The sequence below is a fragment of the Neolamprologus brichardi genome, chromosome 9, assembly GCF_056152115.1.
Source record: "Neolamprologus brichardi isolate AB-2024 chromosome 9, ASM5615211v1, whole genome shotgun sequence".
Taxonomy (NCBI): Eukaryota; Metazoa; Chordata; class Actinopteri; order Cichliformes; family Cichlidae; genus Neolamprologus; species Neolamprologus brichardi.
Window position 1 is genome coordinate 17,219,648 of NC_142112.1, and position 17,725 is coordinate 17,237,372.

The following is a 17,725-nucleotide window of genomic DNA, read 5'->3' on the forward strand; positions in this document are numbered from 1 at the left end:
CTTCCAGTCCCTGACTGTGCTCTGGATGCAGCGTTTTGGAAAACTGTGTAAAGGCCTTTCAGGAAGCTTTTAGGACACTGTGAAAATACTGAATTTGAATAGTGGAGGCTAGAAGCAGTGAATGTATCCTTCCTCTCTATCATTAGATGGAGAGAGTGTACAAAGGCCGGCATAGTGGGTCTGTGGCCACTCTTGCTTGCACTTTTGCGTGTCCGTCAGCCAGCTGTGGAGAAGAGTAAAGTTTTTACATGCAAAGAGCTGTAGTGAAAAGCAGTGTTCCAAACAATGAAATGTGTGCAGTCTTTGTGTTTTTCATGCAGTGATGTTTGAAGCTATTTGTGCTGTTGTCCCATTCCCGGTGAAATCCGCTGTCCCTCCAATCCCGATCCCAGTCCTCTTGCAAAGCAATCAGCATTTGTCAGACGCATCAGTCATCGGCGGTACTCAGACAGGATTCTGGATGACTACACGGGGGCACGTCTGGGGTGGCTAAAAGACCAATTGAAGGATGCCACATTTACTGAATATGTGCCTAATTTTGTCAGGACATAGCTGGGTCCATTGCTTCTGCGTGCTCTATTTTCACAAGCAAAGGCCTGGCTCTTTCTCAGGTGATCTCCATGCCGTGGCTTCTTCTCAAATCAACGTGTGGACTGCCGCAAAACAGCTGACCGTTGTCGACAGGATTCGAACCTGTGCGGGGAGACCCCAATGGATTTCTAGTCCATCGCCTTGACCGCTCGGCCACAACAACCACATTTGGCCGTGGAACTACATACTTGAAAGACATACGTCTTCCAAGTCCTACGCCACACGTCTTTCAAGTAGGATGTGCACAACAACGGCCACGCTGGATTGTAAATGCGGTAGCTGCATGACTTTGGTGCGAAAGCTTGTGGTTTTGGAGTTCCGTGAGATGGGTGCAGCACAGCTGCGGTTGAAGCTAGCTGGCTGACATTCGCTTGCTTGTTTGCATGAACAGTAACACACACAGCTGATGATTTTGCCACCGCAAAGAGCTGATCAGTACATGGTTAGTAAAATGTTATCTTCATTCCAAGCATTCAGCACAATATTTAAAGTGGGACTGGGTGTCTTTATGAAGAAGTAGCGTGTCCAATCCCAGTTTCATGTAAGAAGGTATAGGTATGAAGTGATCAGAACTCAAAGCCTGTGTGAAGAGTGTCTTTCCACAGCAAGCGGTAGCAGCGAGGCCGATGAAGAATGCACCTGGCCTGACATTGTAAGCATTTGCAGAAAGAGCGGAGAACGTTTTTAGTGTAAAACAGTACGCAGCCCACATGCTTGAGCAGCACTGCGAGTGGCAACTGCGATGGCCGGGAATCGAACCCGGGTCAACTGCTTGGAAGGTAGCTATGCTCGCCACTATACCACCATCGCTGTGAAAGACTGCAACATGACTGATTCATTGTCCGGCTTATAAAGCTTTTCAGGACACTTAACAAGGTGGGCATTGTGATTACTCGCTTGTCAGGTTCTAAACTGGTCAAAAGGTGGATCACTAAAAAGACTAGTGCTTTCATGCAACTGCACATTTAATCTCATCAGCTGAGCTTCTTTGCTACTCAAGTGTGGCCTCTCACGCATTTAAACTCTCGCGTGATTTTTAGCACCTTGAGAGTCGCAATGGTCACGCGAGTTCTTCACGTCACAGCAGACAAGGTGCGAAAAGGTGTGAATCTGTCTTGGGAAGAATCTGGGACGAGGACGTCTTTGGCTCCTCTTTCAAGTTATTAGACTTTGGCAAAAAGGTTTTACGCTTAATTAAAAAATGAGAGCAAGTGTCTGTGTCCCGAATACAAAGTGGGAGCTGGTTCCACAGAGAGGGGCCTGAAAAGTGATGGCTCTGCCTTCCATTGTACTTTTAAATCCCCTCGGAAGCTAGCAGTCTGAGAGTAAAGCACTCTGTTGGGATGATATGGCACTGTGAGATCTTGTAGACAAAATTGGTGGTGATTATTCAAGACCTTGTGTGTGAGGGAAAGTATTTGGATTTTTATTTGGGATGTAATTGGGAGCCAATGAAGAGAGAAGTCCATATGGGGGAAAAATACTCTCTCCTTCCAGTCCCTGACTGTGCTCTGGATGCAGCGTTTTGGAAAATAGTGTAAAGGCTTTTAGGACACTGTGAAAATACTGAATTTGAATAGTGGACGCTAGAAGTAGTGAATGTATCCTTCCTCTCTATCATTAGATGGAGAGAGTGTACAAAGGCCGGCATAGTGGGTCTGTGGCCACTCTTGCTTGCGCTTTTGCGTGTCCGTCAGCCAGCTGTGGAGAAGAGTAAAGTTTTTACATGCAAAGAGCTGTAGTGAAAAGCAGTGTTCCAAACAATGAAATGTGTGCAGTCTTTGTGCTTTTCATGCAGTGATGTTTGAAGCTATTTGTGCTGTTGTCCCATTCCCGGTGAAATCCGCTGTCCCTCCAATCCCGATCCCAGTCCTCTTGCAAAACAATCAGCATTTGTCAGACGCATCAGTCATCGGCGGTACTCAGACAGGATCCTGGACGACTACACGGGGGCACGTCTGGGGTGGCTAAGAGACCAATTGAAGGATGCCACGTTTACTGAATATGTGCCTAATTTTGTCAGGACATAGCTGGGTCCATTGCTTCTGCGTGCTCTATTTTCACAAGCAAAGGCCTGGCTCTTTCTCAGGTGATCTCCATGCCGTGGCTTCTTCTCAAATCAACGTCTGGACTGCCGCAAAACAGCTGACCGTTGTCGACAGGATTCGAACCTGTGCGGGGAGACCCCAATGGATTTCTAGTCCATCGCCTTGACCGCTCGGCCACAACAACCACATTTGGCCGTGGAACTACATACTTGAAAGACATACGTCTTCCAAGTCCTACGCCACACGTCTTTCAAGTAGGATGTGCACAACAATGGCCACGCTGGATTGTAAATGCGGTAGCTGCATGACTTTGGTGCGAAAGCTTGTGGTTTTGCAGTTCCGTGAGATGGGTGCAGCACAGCTGCGGTTGAAGCTAGCTGGCTGACATTCGCTTGCTTGTTTGCATGAACAGTAACACACACAGCTGATGATTTTGCCACCGCAAAGAGCTGATCAGTACATGGTTAGTAAAATGTTATCTTCATTCCAAACATTCAGCACAATATTTAAAGTGGGACTGGGTGTCTTTATGAAGAAGTAGCGTGTCCAATCCCAGTTTCATGTAAGAAGGTATAGGTATGAAGTGATGAGAACCCAAAGCCTGTGTGAAGAGTGTCTTTCCACAGCAAGCGGTAGCAGCGAGGCCGATGAAGAATGCACCTGGCCTGACATTGTAAGCATTTGCAGAAAGAGCGGAGAACGTTTTTAGTGTAAAACGGTACGCAGCCCACATGCTTGAGCAGCACTGCGAGTGGAAACTGCGATGGCCGGGAACCGAACCCGGGTCAACTGCTTGGAAGGCAGCTATGCTCGCCACTATACCACCATCACTGTGAAAGACTGCAACATCACTGATTCATTGTCCGGCTTATAAAGCTTTTCAGGACACTTAACAAGGTGGGCATTGTGATTACTCGCTTGTCAGGTTCTAAACTGGTCAAAAGGTGGATCACTAAAAAGACTAGTGCTTTCATGCAACTGCACATTTAATCTCATCAGCTGAGCTTCTTTGCTACTCAAGTGTGGCCTCTCACGCATTTAAACTCTTGCGTGACTTTTAGCACCTTGAGAGTCGCAATGGTAACGCGAGTTCTTCACGTCACAGCAGACAAGGTGCGAAAAGGTGTGAATCTGTCTTGGGACGAATCTGGGACGAAGACGTCTTTGGCTCCTCTTTCAAGTTATTGGACTTTGGCAAAAAGGTTTTACGCTTAATTAAAAAATGAGAGCAAGTGTCTGTGTCCCGAATACAAAGTGGGAGCTGGTTCCACAGAGAGGGGCCTGAAAAGTGATGGCTCTGCCTTCCATTGTACTTTTAAATCCCCTCGGAAGCCAGCAGTCTGAGAGCAAAGCACTCTGTTGGGATGATATGGCACTGTGAGATCTTGTAGACAAAATTGGTGGTGATTATTCAAGACCTTGTGTGTGAGGGAAAGCATTTGGATTTTTATTTGGGATGTAATTGGGAGCCAATGAAGAGAGAAGTCCATATGGGGGAAAAATACTCTCTCCTTCCAGTCCCTGACTGTGCTCTGGATGCAGCGTTTTGGAAAACTGTGTAAAGGCCTTTCAGGAAGCTTTTAGGACACTGTGAAAATACTGAATTTGAATAGTGGAGGCTAGAAGTAGTGAATGTATCCTTCCTCTCTATCATTAGATGGAGAGAGTGTACAAAGGCCGGCATAGTGGGTGTGTGGCCACTCTTGCTTGCACTTTTGCGTGTCCGTCAGCCAGCTGTGGAGAAGAGTAAAGTTTTTACATGCAAAGAGCTGTAGTGAAAAGCAGTGTTCCAAACAATGAAATGTGTGCAGTCTTTGTGCTTTTCATGCAGTGATGTTTGAAGCTATTTGTGCTGTTGTCCCATTCCCGGTGAAATCCGCTGTCCCTCCAATCCCGATCCCAGTCCTCTTGCAAAGCAATCAGCATTTGTCAGACGCATCAGTCATCGGCGGTACTCAGACAGGATTCTGGACGACTACACGGGGTCACGTCTGGGGTGGCTAAAAGACCAATTGAAGGATGCCACGTTTACTGAATATGTGCCTAATTTTGTCAGGACATAGCTGGGTCCATTGCTTCTGCGTGCTCTATTTTCACAAGCAAAGGCCTGGCTCTTTCTCAGGTGATCTCCATGCCGTGGCTTCTTCTCAAATCAACGTCTGGACTGCCGCAAAACAGCTGACCGTTGTCGACAGGATTCGAACCTGTGCGGGGAGACCCCAATGGATTTCTAGTCCATCGCCTTGACCGCTCGGCCACAACAACCACATTTGGCCGTGGAACTACATACTTGAAAGACATACGTCTTCCAAGTCCTACGCCACACGTCTTTCAAGTAGGATGTGCACAACAACGGCCACGCTGGATTGTAAATGCGGTAGCTGCATGACTTTGGTGCGAAAGCTTGTGGTTTTGCAGTTCCGTGAGATGGGTGCAGCACAGCTGCGGTTGAAGCTAGCTGGCTGACATTCGCTTGCTTGTTTGCATGAACAGTAACACACACAGCTGATGATTTTGCCACCGCAAAGAGCTGATCAGTACATGGTTAGTAAAATGTTATCTTCATTCCAAACATTCAGCACAATATTTAAAGTGGGACTGGGTGTCTTTATGAAGAAGTAGCGTGTCCAATCCCAGTTTCATGTAAGAAGGTATAGGTATGAAGTGATGAGAACCCAAAGCCTGTGTGAAGAGTGTCTTTCCACAGCAAGCGGTAGCAGCGAGGCCGATGAAGAATGCACCTGGCCTGACATTGTAAGCATTTGCAGAAAGAGCGGAGAACGTTTTTAGTGTAAAACGGTACGCAGCCCACATGCTTGAGCAGCACTGCGAGTGGAAACTGCGATGGCCGGGAATCGAACCCGGGTCAGCTGCTTGGAAGGCAGCTATGCTCGCCACTATACCACCATCACTGTGAAAGACTGCAACATCACTGATTCATTGTCCGGCTTATAAAGCTTTTCAGGACACTTAACAAGGTGGGCATTGTGATTACTCGCTTGTCAGGTTCTAAACTGGTCAAAAGGTGGATCACTAAAAAGACTAGTGCTTTCATGCAACTGCACATTTAATCTCATCAGCTAAGCTTCTTTGCTACTCAAGTGTGGCCTCTCACGCATTTAAACTCTTGCGTGACTTTTAGCACCTTGAGAGTCGCAATGGTAACGCGAGTTCTTCACGTCACAGCAGACAAGGTGCGAAAAGGTGTGAATCTGTCTTGGGACGAATCTGGGACGAAGACGTCTTTGGCTCCTCTTTCAAGTTATTGGACTTTGGCAAAAAGGTTTTACGCTTAATTAAAAAATGAGAGCAAGTGTCTGTGTCCCGAATACAAAGTGGGAGCTGGTTCCACAGAGAGGGGCCTGAAAAGTGATGGCTCTGCCTTCCATTGTACTTTTAAATCCCCTCGGAAGCCAGCAGTCTGAGAGCAAAGCACTCTGTTGGGATGATATGGCAATGTGAGATCTTGTAGACAAAATTGGTGGTGATTATTCAAGACCTTGTGTGTGAGGGAAAGTATTTGGATTTTTATTTGGGATGTAATTGGGAGCCAATGAAGAAAGAAGTCCATATGGGGGAAAAATACTCTCTCCTTCCAGTCCCTGACTGTGCTCTGGATGCAGCGTTTTGGAAAACTGTGTAAAGGCCTTTCAGGAAGCTTTTAGGACACTGTGAAAATACTGAATTTGAATAGTGGAGGCTATAAGTAGTGAATGTATCCTTCCTCTCTATCATTAGATGCAGAGAGTGTACAAAGGCCGGCATAGTGGGTCTGTGGCCACTCTTGCTTGCACTTTTGCGTGTCCGTCAGCCAGCTGTGGAGAAGAGTAAAGTTTTTACATGCAAAGAGCTGTAGTGAAAAGCAGTGTTCCAAACAATGAAATGTGTGCAGTCTTTGTGCTTTTCATGCAGTGATGTTTGAAGCTATTTGTGCTGTTGTCCCATTCCCGGTGAAATCCGCTGTCCCTCCAATCCCGATCCCAGTCCTCTTGCAAAGCAATCAGCATTTGTCAGACGCATCAGTCATCGGCGGTACTCAGACAGGATTCTGGACGACTACACGGGGTCACGTCTGGGGTGGCTAAAAGACCAATTGAAGGATGCCACGTTTACTGAATATGTGCCTAATTTTGTCAGGACATAGCTGGGTCCATTGCTTCTGCGTGCTCTATTTTCACAAGCAAAGGCCTGGCTCTTTCTCAGGTGATCTCCATGCCGTGGCTTCTTCTCAATCAACGTCTGGACTGCCGCAAAACAGCTGACCGTTGTCGACAGGATTCGAACCTGTGCGGGGAGACCCCAAAGGATTTCTAGTCCATCGCCTTGACCGCTCGGCCACAACAACCACATTTGGCCGTGGAACTACATACTTGAAAGACATACGTCTTCCAAGTCCTACGCCACACGTCTTTCAAGTAGGATGTGCACAACAACGGCCACGCTGGATTGTAAATGCGGTAGCTGCATGACTTTGGTGCGAAAGCTTGTGGTTTTGCAGTTCCGTGAGATGGGTGCAGCACAGCTGCGGTTGAAGCTAGCTGGCTGACATTCGCTTGCTTGTTTGCATGAACAGTAACACACACAGCTGATGATTTTGCCACCGCAAAGAGCTGATCAGTACATGGTTAGTAAAATGTTATCTTCATTCCAAGCATTCAGCACAATATTTAAAGTGGGACTGGGCGTCTTTATGAAGAAGTAGCGTGTCCAATCCCAGTTTCATGTAAGAAGGTATAGGTATGAAGTGATGAGAACTCAAAGCCTGTGTGAAGAGTGTCTTTCCACAGCAAGCGGTAGCAGCGAGGCCGATGAAGAATGCACCTGGCCTGACATTGTAAGCATTTGCAGAAAGAGCGGAGAACGTTTTTAGTGTAAAACAGTACGCAGCCCACATGCTTGAGCAGCACTGCGAGTGGAAACTGCGATGGCCGGGAATCGAACCCGGGTCAACTGCTTGGAAGGCAGCTATGCTCGCCACTATACCACCATCGCTGTGAAAAACTGCAACATCACTGATTCATTGTCCGGCTTATAAAGCTTTTCAGGACACTTAACAAGGTGGGCATTGTGATTACTCGCTTGTCAGGTTCTAAACTGGTCAAAAGGTGGATCACTAAAAAGACTAGTGCTTTCATGCAACTGCACATTTAATCTCATCAGCTGAGCTTCTTTGCTACTCAAGTGTGGCCTCTCACGCATTTAAACTCTTGCGTGACTTTTAGCACCTTGAGAGTCGCAATGGTAACGCGAGTTCTTCACGTCACAGCAGACAAGGTGCGAAAAGGTGTGAATCTGTCTTGGGACGAATCTGGGACGAAGACGTCTTTGGCTCCTCTTTCAAGTTATTGGACTTTGGCAAAAAGGTTTTACGCTTAATTAAAAAATGAGAGCAAGTGTCTGTGTCCCGAATACAAAGTGGGAGCTGGTTCCACAGAGAGGGGCCTGAAAAGTGATGGCTCTGCCTTCCATTGTACTTTTAAATCCCCTCGGAAGCCAGCAGTCTGAGAGCAAAGCACTCTGTTGGGATGATATGGCACTGTGAGATCTTGTAGACAAAATTGGTGGTGATTATTCAAGACCTTGTGTGTGAGGGAAAGCATTTGGATTTTTATTTGGGATGTAATTGGGAGCCAATGAAGAGAGAAGTCCATATGGGGGAAAAATACTCTCTCCTTCCAGTCCCTGACTGTGCTCTGGATGCAGCGTTTTGGAAAACTGTGTAAAGGCCTTTCAGGAAGCTTTTAGGACACTGTGAAAATACTGAATTTGAATAGTGGAGGCTAGAAGCAGTGAATGTATCCTTCCTCTCTATCATTAGATGGAGAGAGTGTACAAAGGCCGGCATAGTGGGTGTGTGGCCACTCTTGCTTGCACTTTTGCGTGTCCGTCAGCCAGCTGTGGAGAAGAGTAAAGTTTTTACATGCAAAGAGCTGTAGTGAAAAGCAGTGTTCCAAACAATGAAATGTGTGCAGTCTTTGTGCTTTTCATGCAGTGATGTTTGAAGCTATTTGTGCTGTTGTCCCATTCCCGGTGAAATCCGCTGTCCCTCCAATCCCGATCCCAGTCCTCTTGCAAAGCAATCAGCATTTGTCAGACGCATCAGTCATCGGCGGTACTCAGACAGGATCCTGGACGACTACACGGGGTCACGTCTGGGGTGGCTAAAAGACCAATTGAAGGATGCCACGTTTACTGAATATGTGCCTAATTTTGTCAGGACATAGCTGGGTCCATTGCTTCTGCGTGCTCTATTTTCACAAGCAAAGGCCTGGCTCTTTCTCAGGTGATCTCCATGCCGTGGCTTCTTCTCAAATCAACGTCTGGACTGCCGCAAAACAGCTGACCGTTGTCGACAGGATTCGAACCTGTGCGGGGAGACCCCAATGGATTTCTAGTCCATCGCCTTGACCGCTCGGCCACAACAACCACATTTGGCCGTGGAACTACATACTTGAAAGACATACGTCTTCCAAGTCCTACGCCACACGTCTTTCAAGTAGGATGTGCACAACAACGGCCACGCTGGATTGTAAATGCGGTAGCTGCATGACTTTGGTGCGAAAGCTTGTGGTTTTGCAGTTCCGTGAGATGGGTGCAGCACAGCTGCGGTTGAAGCTAGCTGGCTGACATTCGCTTGCTTGTTTGCATGAACAGTAACACACACAGCTGATGATTTTGCCACTGCAAAGAGCTGATCAGTACATGGTTAGTAAAATGTTATCTTCATTCCAAACATTCAGCACAATATTTAAAGTGGGACTGGGTGTCTTTATGAAGAAGTAGCGTGTCCAATCCCAGTTTCATGTAAGAAGGTATAGGTATGAAGTGATGAGAACCCAAAGCCTGTGTGAAGAGTGTCTTTCCACAGCAAACGGTAGCAGCGAGGCCGATGAAGAATGCACCTGGCCTGACATTGTAAGCATTTGCAGAAAGAGCGGAGAACATTTTTAGTGTAAAACAGTACGCAGCCCACATGCTTGAGCAGCACTGCGAGTGGAAACTGCGATGGCCGGGAATCGAACCCGGGTCAACTGCTTGGAAGGCAGCTATGCTCGCCACTATACCACCATCGCTGTGAAAAACTGCAACATCACTGATTCATTGTCCGGCTTATAAAGCTTTTCAGGACACTTAACAAGGTGGGCATTGTGATTACTCGCTTGTCAGGTTCTAAACTGGTCAAAAGGTGGATCACTAAAAAGACTAGTGCTTTCATGCAACTGCACATTTAATCTCATCAGCTGAGCTTCTTTGCTACTCAAGTGTGGCCTCTCACGCATTTAAACTCTTGCGTGACTTTTAGCACCTTGAGAGTCGCAATGGTAACGCGAGTTCTTCACGTCACAGCAGACAAGGTGCGAAAAGGTGTGAATCTGTCTTGGGACGAATCTGGGACGAAGACGTCTTTGGCTCCTCTTTCAAGTTATTGGACTTTGGCAAAAAGGTTTTACGCTTAATTAAAAAATGAGAGCAAGTGTCTGTGTCCCGAATACAAAGTGGGAGCTGGTTCCACAGAGAGGGGCCTGAAAAGTGATGGCTCTGCCTTCCATTGTACTTTTAAATCCCCTCGGAAGCCAGCAGTCTGAGAGCAAAGCACTCTGTTGGGATGATATGGCACTGTGAGATCTTGTAGACAAAATTGGTGGTGATTATTCAAGACCTTGTGTGTGAGGGAAAGCATTTGGATTTTTATTTGGGATGTAATTGGGAGCCAATGAAGAGAGAAGTCCATATGGGGGAAAAATACTCTCTCCTTCCAGTCCCTGACTGTGCTCTGGATGCAGCGTTTTGGAAAACTGTGTAAAGGCCTTTCAGGAAGCTTTTAGGACACTGTGAAAATACTGAATTTGAATAGTGGAGGCTAGAAGCAGTGAATGTATCCTTCCTCTCTATCATTAGATGGAGAGAGTGTACAAAGGCCGGCATAGTGGGTGTGTGGCCACTCTTGCTTGCACTTTTGCGTGTCCGTCAGCCAGCTGTGGAGAAGAGTAAAGTTTTTACATGCAAAGAGCTGTAGTGAAAAGCAGTGTTCCAAACAATGAAATGTGTGCAGTCTTTGTGCTTTTCATGCAGTGATGTTTGAAGCTATTTGTGCTGTTGTCCCATTCCCGGTGAAATCCGCTGTCCCTCCAATCCCGATCCCAGTCCTCTTGCAAAGCAATCAGCATTTGTCAGACGCATCAGTCATCGGCGGTACTCAGACAGGATCCTGGACGACTACACGGGGTCACGTCTGGGGTGGCTAAAAGACCAATTGAAGGATGCCACGTTTACTGAATATGTGCCTAATTTTGTCAGGACATAGCTGGGTCCATTGCTTCTGCGTGCTCTATTTTCACAAGCAAAGGCCTGGCTCTTTCTCAGGTGATCTCCATGCCGTGGCTTCTTCTCAAATCAACGTCTGGACTGCCGCAAAACAGCTGACCGTTGTCGACAGGATTCGAACCTGTGCGGGGAGACCCCAATGGATTTCTAGTCCATCGCCTTGACCGCTCGGCCACAACAACCACATTTGGCCGTGGAACTACATACTTGAAAGACATACGTCTTCCAAGTCCTACGCCACACGTCTTTCAAGTAGGATGTGCACAACAACGGCCACGCTGGATTGTAAATGCGGTAGCTGCATGACTTTGGTGCGAAAGCTTGTGGTTTTGCAGTTCCGTGAGATGGGTGCAGCACAGCTGCGGTTGAAGCTAGCTGGCTGACATTCGCTTGCTTGTTTGCGTGAACAGTAACACACACAGCTGATGATTTTGCCACCGCAAAGAGCTGATCAGTACATGGTTAGTAAAATGTTATCTTCATTCCAAGCATTCAGCACAATATTTAAAGTGGGACTGGGCGTCTTTATGAAGAAGTAGCGTGTCCAATCCCAGTTTCATGTAAGAAGGTATAGGTATGAAGTGATGAGAACTCAAAGCCTGTGTGAAGAGTGTCTTTCCACAGCAAGCGGTAGCAGCGAGGCCGATGAAGAATGCACCTGGCCTGACATTGTAAGCATTTGCAGAAAGAGCGGAGAACGTTTTTAGTGTAAAACAGTACGCAGCCCACATGCTTGAGCAGCACTGCGAGTGGAAAGTGCGATGGCCGGGAATCGAACCCGGGTCAACTGCTTGGAAGGCAGCTATGCTCGCCACTATACCACCATCGCTGTGAAAGACTGCAACATGACTGATTCATTGTCCGGCTTATAAAGCTTTTCAGGACACTTAACAAGGTGGGCATTGTGATTACTCGCTTGTCAGGTTCTAAACTGGTCAAAAGGTGGATCACTAAAAAGACTAGTGCTTTCATGCAACTGCACATTTAATCTCATCAGCTGAGCTTCTTTGCTACTCAAGTGTGGCCTCTCACGCATTTAAACTCTTGCGTGACTTTTAGCACCTTGAGAGTCGCAATGGTAACGCGAGTTCTTCACGTCACAGCAGACAAGGTGCGAAAAGGTGTGAATCTGTCTTGGGACGAATCTGGGACGAAGACGTCTTTGGCTCCTCTTTCAAGTTATTGGACTTTGGCAAAAAGGTTTTACGCTTAATTAAAAAATGAGAGCAAGTGTCTGTGTCCCGAATACAAAGTGGGAGCTGGTTCCACAGAGAGGGGCCTGAAAAGTGATGGCTCTGCCTTCCATTGTACTTTTAAATCCCCTCGGAAGCCAGCAGTCTGAGAGCAAAGCACTCTGTTGGGATGATATGGCACTGTGAGATCTTGTAGACAAAATTGGTGGTGATTATTCAAGACCTTGTGTGTGAGGGAAAGCATTTGGATTTTTATTTGGGATGTAATTGGGAGCCAATGAAGAGAGAAGTCCATATGGGGGAAAAATACTCTCTCCTTCCAGTCCCTGACTGTGCTCTGGATGCAGCGTTTTGGAAAACTGTGTAAAGGCCTTTCAGGAAGCTTTTAGGACACTGTGAAAATACTGAATTTGAATAGTGGAGGCTAGAAGCAGTGAATGTATCCTTCCTCTCTATCATTAGATGGAGAGAGTGTACAAAGGCCGGCATAGTGGGTGTGTGGCCACTCTTGCTTGCACTTTTGCGTGTCCGTCAGCCAGCTGTGGAGAAGAGTAAAGTTTTTACATGCAAAGAGCTGTAGTGAAAAGCAGTGTTCCAAACAATGAAATGTGTGCAGTCTTTGTGCTTTTCATGCAGTGATGTTTGAAGCTATTTGTGCTGTTGTCCCATTCCCGGTGAAATCCGCTGTCCCTCCAATCCCGATCCCAGTCCTCTTGCAAAGCAATCAGCATTTGTCAGACGCATCAGTCATCGGCGGTACTCAGACAGGATCCTGGACGACTACACGGGGTCACGTCTGGGGTGGCTAAAAGACCAATTGAAGGATGCCACGTTTACTGAATATGTGCCTAATTTTGTCAGGACATAGCTGGGTCCATTGCTTCTGCGTGCTCTATTTTCACAAGCAAAGGCCTGGCTCTTTCTCAGGTGATCTCCATGCCGTGGCTTCTTCTCAAATCAACGTCTGGACTGCCGCAAAACAGCTGACCGTTGTCGACAGGATTCGAACCTGTGCGGGGAGACCCCAATGGATTTCTAGTCCATCGCCTTGACCGCTCGGCCACAACAACCACATTTGGCCGTGGAACTACATACTTGAAAGACATACGTCTTCCAAGTCCTACGCCACACGTCTTTCAAGTAGGATGTGCACAACAACGGCCACGCTGGATTGTAAATGCGGTAGCTGCATGACTTTGGTGCGAAAGCTTGTGGTTTTGCAGTTCCGTGAGATGGGTGCAGCACAGCTGCGGTTGAAGCTAGCTGGCTGACATTCGCTTGCTTGTTTGCATGAACAGTAACACACACAGCTGATGATTTTGCCACTGCAAAGAGCTGATCAGTACATGGTTAGTAAAATGTTATCTTCATTCCAAACATTCAGCACAATATTTAAAGTGGGACTGGGTGTCTTTATGAAGAAGTAGCGTGTCCAATCCCAGTTTCATGTGTGGGATTATGATATTATTTTATGCCATGTTAGACCCCTAATTAAAGATTGTGAATTATTATGTAGTTTTCAGTTTGCATTATGCTCCTGAACTAGAAGAAGGTGATAATTATTACATTTGGTAAACTGATTTGCATTACATTAGACTGTTGATTTATTGTGAATGAATGATATTGTTTTATGATGCATTATACTGCTGAGTTATAAGAAATACTGTTCACAGAAAGTCATCGTCTCATTTGTCTGATTAGAAGAGAACAGAGCATACTGCCCCATTTCATCAGGAGCAGATAAACAGGGAGCCAAGGTCGTAGCTTAGGCGCTGTGTGAGAAAGAATGTTTAGGCTCTGATGATTAGGAGGGGGCCACTAGAGGCTATAAGAGTTTGATCAATGCTCCACCATTTGGAGATCTGATGCTGTCTGTGTATGGTGTCCATCTCCCACGCGTGTGTTCATTAAATCATTGTTTGACTTGACCCGGCCGGACCAGTGTTGTTATTTTGGTTTTCCTCTTGTATCCATTCCCAATATTTGAATCCGTAACAGTTTTGGGGGCTCGTCCTGTGGTATTGGGATGGAAGTTTTGGAGGCTTGGACGGTCCGAGGTGGTCAGACGGGCAGACATTATCCGGCAATCGAACTGAGTGGACAGGCGCCTTTAAAAAAGAGGTAGGCACAGGCCTGTTGATTTGATCCGAAGTGTGCTGAATTGGACGATGAAATTAAATGTCTATTCAGTAAAAGTTGCCGGTGAGTGTCTGTTTTGATTTTGAGGAAAAAATCTCATGAGTGTTGAAATTTGAAGTAAGGTTACAAGTAAAAATACTGAGTTAGAGTCTCAGGTAAAGGTAAAAATACTGAGTTAGAGTCTCAAGTAAAGGTAATAATACTGAGTTAGAGTCTCAAGTAAAGGTAAAAATACTGAGTTAGAGTCTCAAGTAAAGGTAATAATACTGAGTTAGAGTCTCAGGTAGATGGATAGGGAATTGGTCAGTTTGGGAGTTAGAGTCTCCATTGGTCTAAAGATTGCATCTGTGTTGGTCATTTTGCGAGTTAGAGTCTCCAATGTCGATAACGTTGCATCTGCCTCAGTCATACTCTTGTTTTTGGGTGTTGTCTGTTGTTTAAAAGTATTATAAATTTTGTTAGAACGGTGGTTAGAGTCCACTAAGAGGCGCATAGCCCGGAGGTTACGCTCCCTCCTGGCCGCGGACGCGCGACCTTGACCTGTCGGCGAACAGGGTTAGTTCAGTTGGCTTGACTGTGGGGTACAGGGCATCCTGGAACAAGCTAGGAGTTAGAGTCTCCTTATCTGCGCTTTTTTGGGCACTGTAAATTGACTTAGGGATTTTAGAGATGAGGCCAGATACAGTTAAAGTCTGATACTGGTTAATTGATTACAAAAAAGTTGGACTTTCTTCGGTTGGACCCGTTATCTTAAATTTGTCAAAATTGTGTAGGCGCTAAAACTTTCAGGCCTGAGAGTGATTGTAAATATAAGACGTCTTTGTAATATAATATAGAGTTGAGTGTGAAACGAGGCTGTGTGTGTGACGACAGTGCGCTGCGAGCTATTTTTAGATAGTGTGTGAACATGCAAATGAGGTGGCTGCTGTGAAGCCCACAGAGGACTTCCTGTTTAGCGTGTTATTGAGTTTTATAAGTATAATTTGCAAATAATGATACATGCCTGTAATTAAAACGCTGATTTTGCTGATTATAATATTACAAATAAAGTTTTGAATGACTACGGTGAATGTTTGATGTTTGGCTGAGTTTTGATATGGGAGAGACGGCTTCGCAGCTGCTGGGGGTAAGTGACCGGAAACTTGCATGCCCATAAAAGGCAACTGCCTGACTGTGTGAACTATGCACCAAGAGAGAGAGTAAAATCTAGGTGGATGAATTAAATGGATGTTGTAAGAAAAATAGTAAATGAATGTTTTAGTCTCTTAATACAGGTGGATTTCTCTCAACCAGGAGACCTGAGTACAGCAGCAAAAGGATAGATTAATAAAATTGGGACGACACACATGCCAAGCTCTGGCTCAAAATTTTACAGGTTGACCTATCACTTTGTCCCCACCCGAAAAAGAAGTTTAAAGGACATCTTCTCCTCCAGTTATCGGTTACCATCACTGGAAATTTTCAGGCAAGTTTTTCACTGAATTGTTTTTGGCACCATGTGTCCCTGAATCTCACAAGCAAGCTCTAATTCCTGGCTGAAGACATGGAATGCTGTTATTTAAGGTGGGAAATCAAAATTTGGGAAACAAAATTAAAAACATACACAATTAGAGAAATGCCTTGTTTGAGAAAAAAAGTTAAAATATCCCACCCACAAACGCACATACACGCAATGAAGAAACAGCTTACATTCATGAACACGTGAAGATTTTCCAGCAAGCTTAAAGCAGCGAAACTTAACATACACCTGATGTTAAATGATAAAGTCTATCCACTACTAACAATTAAACTCTCTGGGTTGCAGGACAACAACTTGACTTGAAAATGACAGACACTGGTAAATCACAAACCAGTGATAAAATAATAAATTTAGTGGTTAAAAGAGTCGAATTGTGACATGTTTTTTTTTTCTGATTGAATAATACAAGTGATTACTAAATGAAATAAAATTCCTTTTTTGAATTATTAAACATGATCTTAAGAATTTTAACGTGTACCTGTGTTGTCCTGTCAACTTGGTGGGTTATGAGTTGATTATATAGTGAGAAAAAACAAAAAAAAGGGGGGGAGAAGGCTGACACAGGGCCTGGCCCCTCTCTGAATAACATAGCCAAAACAACATTATTTTCAAACAACATCATTTTCCTGTTCGTCTGTTTTTGTTTTGTTTTTGTTTTTTCTCTTTATGCTTAATTACAGGCTGCTTTGTCGGCCCGGAAAGCCGAGGCTGACCTGGACTCCTGCTCTCCCCTCTACCATCTTTGCTCTCCCTTCTACCATCTTTGATGTGACCCTGACCAAATGCTACAGCAGCTGGACCCACAACAACAGCCTGAGAATGTCAACAGTGCTGCAGGAAAGAGATCTCATGCAGCGGAGACGGAGAACGTTAAATCCAAGGCCCGTTTCACTACACGGGGGAGATTTCCAGACAGCTTCAGCTGACAGAGCGGTGACGAGACGCCTATTAAGCCCGGATGAAAAGTGAGGCCGAGCAAAAAATGCTGACCTTAACAACTCTGCATTAAAACTGTGCAGGACAGTGATGGACCAACACGGAGGATCGGGCAGCAAAAAGGGCGTGCCAGAGACACGAGGAGTAACTGAGGTCAGAAGGCACCTCAGATTGGACAAAAGCAGCAGAAGAACATAAGCTGAAGGCACAGGTGTCGGGGCTCAGCCAGGAGCTGACCTCTGAGAAGAGCCGAACAGCAGAGCTGCAGAAGGCCGTGGAGCAAAGCAAGGAAAACATCAAAAACTTCAATCTGACGTGTACGGAAAAGACTCTGAGGTTTCTGCCCTCAGTGAGAGCTCAAGACATCAGAGCAGAAACTGAGCATGGCTCAGGAGGAGCTGGCTGCTAATCGAACCCATCAGTCAGGCTTAGAGTCCCAGATACAGGACTTTAAATCAGGCCGGAGCTTGCTGGAGCAGGAGGTTGCCAAACCTGACGAGAAGCTCCAACACCAGGAGCAAACCCTGAAGGACCTACAGAAGCAAAAAGGGTCAAGTTAAGGAGAAGCTGGACAAGGAGAAGATGCAGGACACTGGAGAAAAGGACTGCCTCAATTGGGGCCAGAACCAGTATGGAGAGAACTTTGGGCAGCAGCACCAATGGACCCAAACGGACTGAAAAGGAGGAGAGCAGGACCCCAGAGCACGCTTCAGGCCATGGTTTACCCAGAACACCAGAACAGGAAAGTGATGACCACAAACACACACACAAACACACACATCTACATACACTGACTCAGAAGCAAGAGAAACACACATATGAACACATATGCACTCGTTGATTGACTGAGAAATGACACACACACACGCACACAAATCAAAATGCTGATTCAATTCACTGAGAAGTGATCCACACATACACACACACACACACACATACACATGTTTGTGCAATGAAGAGTGATACACACACGC

At 45.9% G+C, this 17,725-nt stretch overlaps 1 protein-coding gene and 12 non-coding genes across 13 annotated transcripts in view; all 13 read right to left on the reverse strand.

The window, feature by feature from the left end:
* Window positions 1-17,725, reverse strand: part of si:dkeyp-28d2.4 (B-cell receptor CD22) — a 165,397-nt gene that overhangs the window by 31,564 nt on the left and 116,108 nt on the right. The window lies entirely within an intron of this gene.
* On the reverse strand, window positions 673-754 carry trnas-aga (transfer RNA serine (anticodon AGA)). The gene has a single exon. It is a non-coding gene; the product is annotated as a tRNA-Ser (tRNA).
* On the reverse strand, window positions 1,330-1,401 carry trnag-ucc (transfer RNA glycine (anticodon UCC)). Its single transcript has one exon. It is a non-coding gene; the product is annotated as a tRNA-Gly (tRNA).
* Window positions 2,742-2,823, reverse strand: trnas-aga (transfer RNA serine (anticodon AGA)). Its single transcript has one exon. It is a non-coding gene; the product is annotated as a tRNA-Ser (tRNA).
* trnas-aga (transfer RNA serine (anticodon AGA)) lies at window positions 4,823-4,904 on the reverse strand. Its single transcript has one exon. It is a non-coding gene; the product is annotated as a tRNA-Ser (tRNA).
* trnag-ucc (transfer RNA glycine (anticodon UCC)) lies at window positions 5,480-5,551 on the reverse strand. The gene has a single exon. It is a non-coding gene; the product is annotated as a tRNA-Gly (tRNA).
* trnas-aga (transfer RNA serine (anticodon AGA)) lies at window positions 6,903-6,984 on the reverse strand. Its single transcript has one exon. It is a non-coding gene; the product is annotated as a tRNA-Ser (tRNA).
* On the reverse strand, window positions 7,560-7,631 carry trnag-ucc (transfer RNA glycine (anticodon UCC)). Its single transcript has one exon. It is a non-coding gene; the product is annotated as a tRNA-Gly (tRNA).
* On the reverse strand, window positions 8,984-9,065 carry trnas-aga (transfer RNA serine (anticodon AGA)). Its single transcript has one exon. It is a non-coding gene; the product is annotated as a tRNA-Ser (tRNA).
* On the reverse strand, window positions 9,641-9,712 carry trnag-ucc (transfer RNA glycine (anticodon UCC)). Its single transcript has one exon. It is a non-coding gene; the product is annotated as a tRNA-Gly (tRNA).
* trnas-aga (transfer RNA serine (anticodon AGA)) lies at window positions 11,065-11,146 on the reverse strand. The gene has a single exon. It is a non-coding gene; the product is annotated as a tRNA-Ser (tRNA).
* Window positions 11,722-11,793, reverse strand: trnag-ucc (transfer RNA glycine (anticodon UCC)). The gene has a single exon. It is a non-coding gene; the product is annotated as a tRNA-Gly (tRNA).
* On the reverse strand, window positions 13,146-13,227 carry trnas-aga (transfer RNA serine (anticodon AGA)). Its single transcript has one exon. It is a non-coding gene; the product is annotated as a tRNA-Ser (tRNA).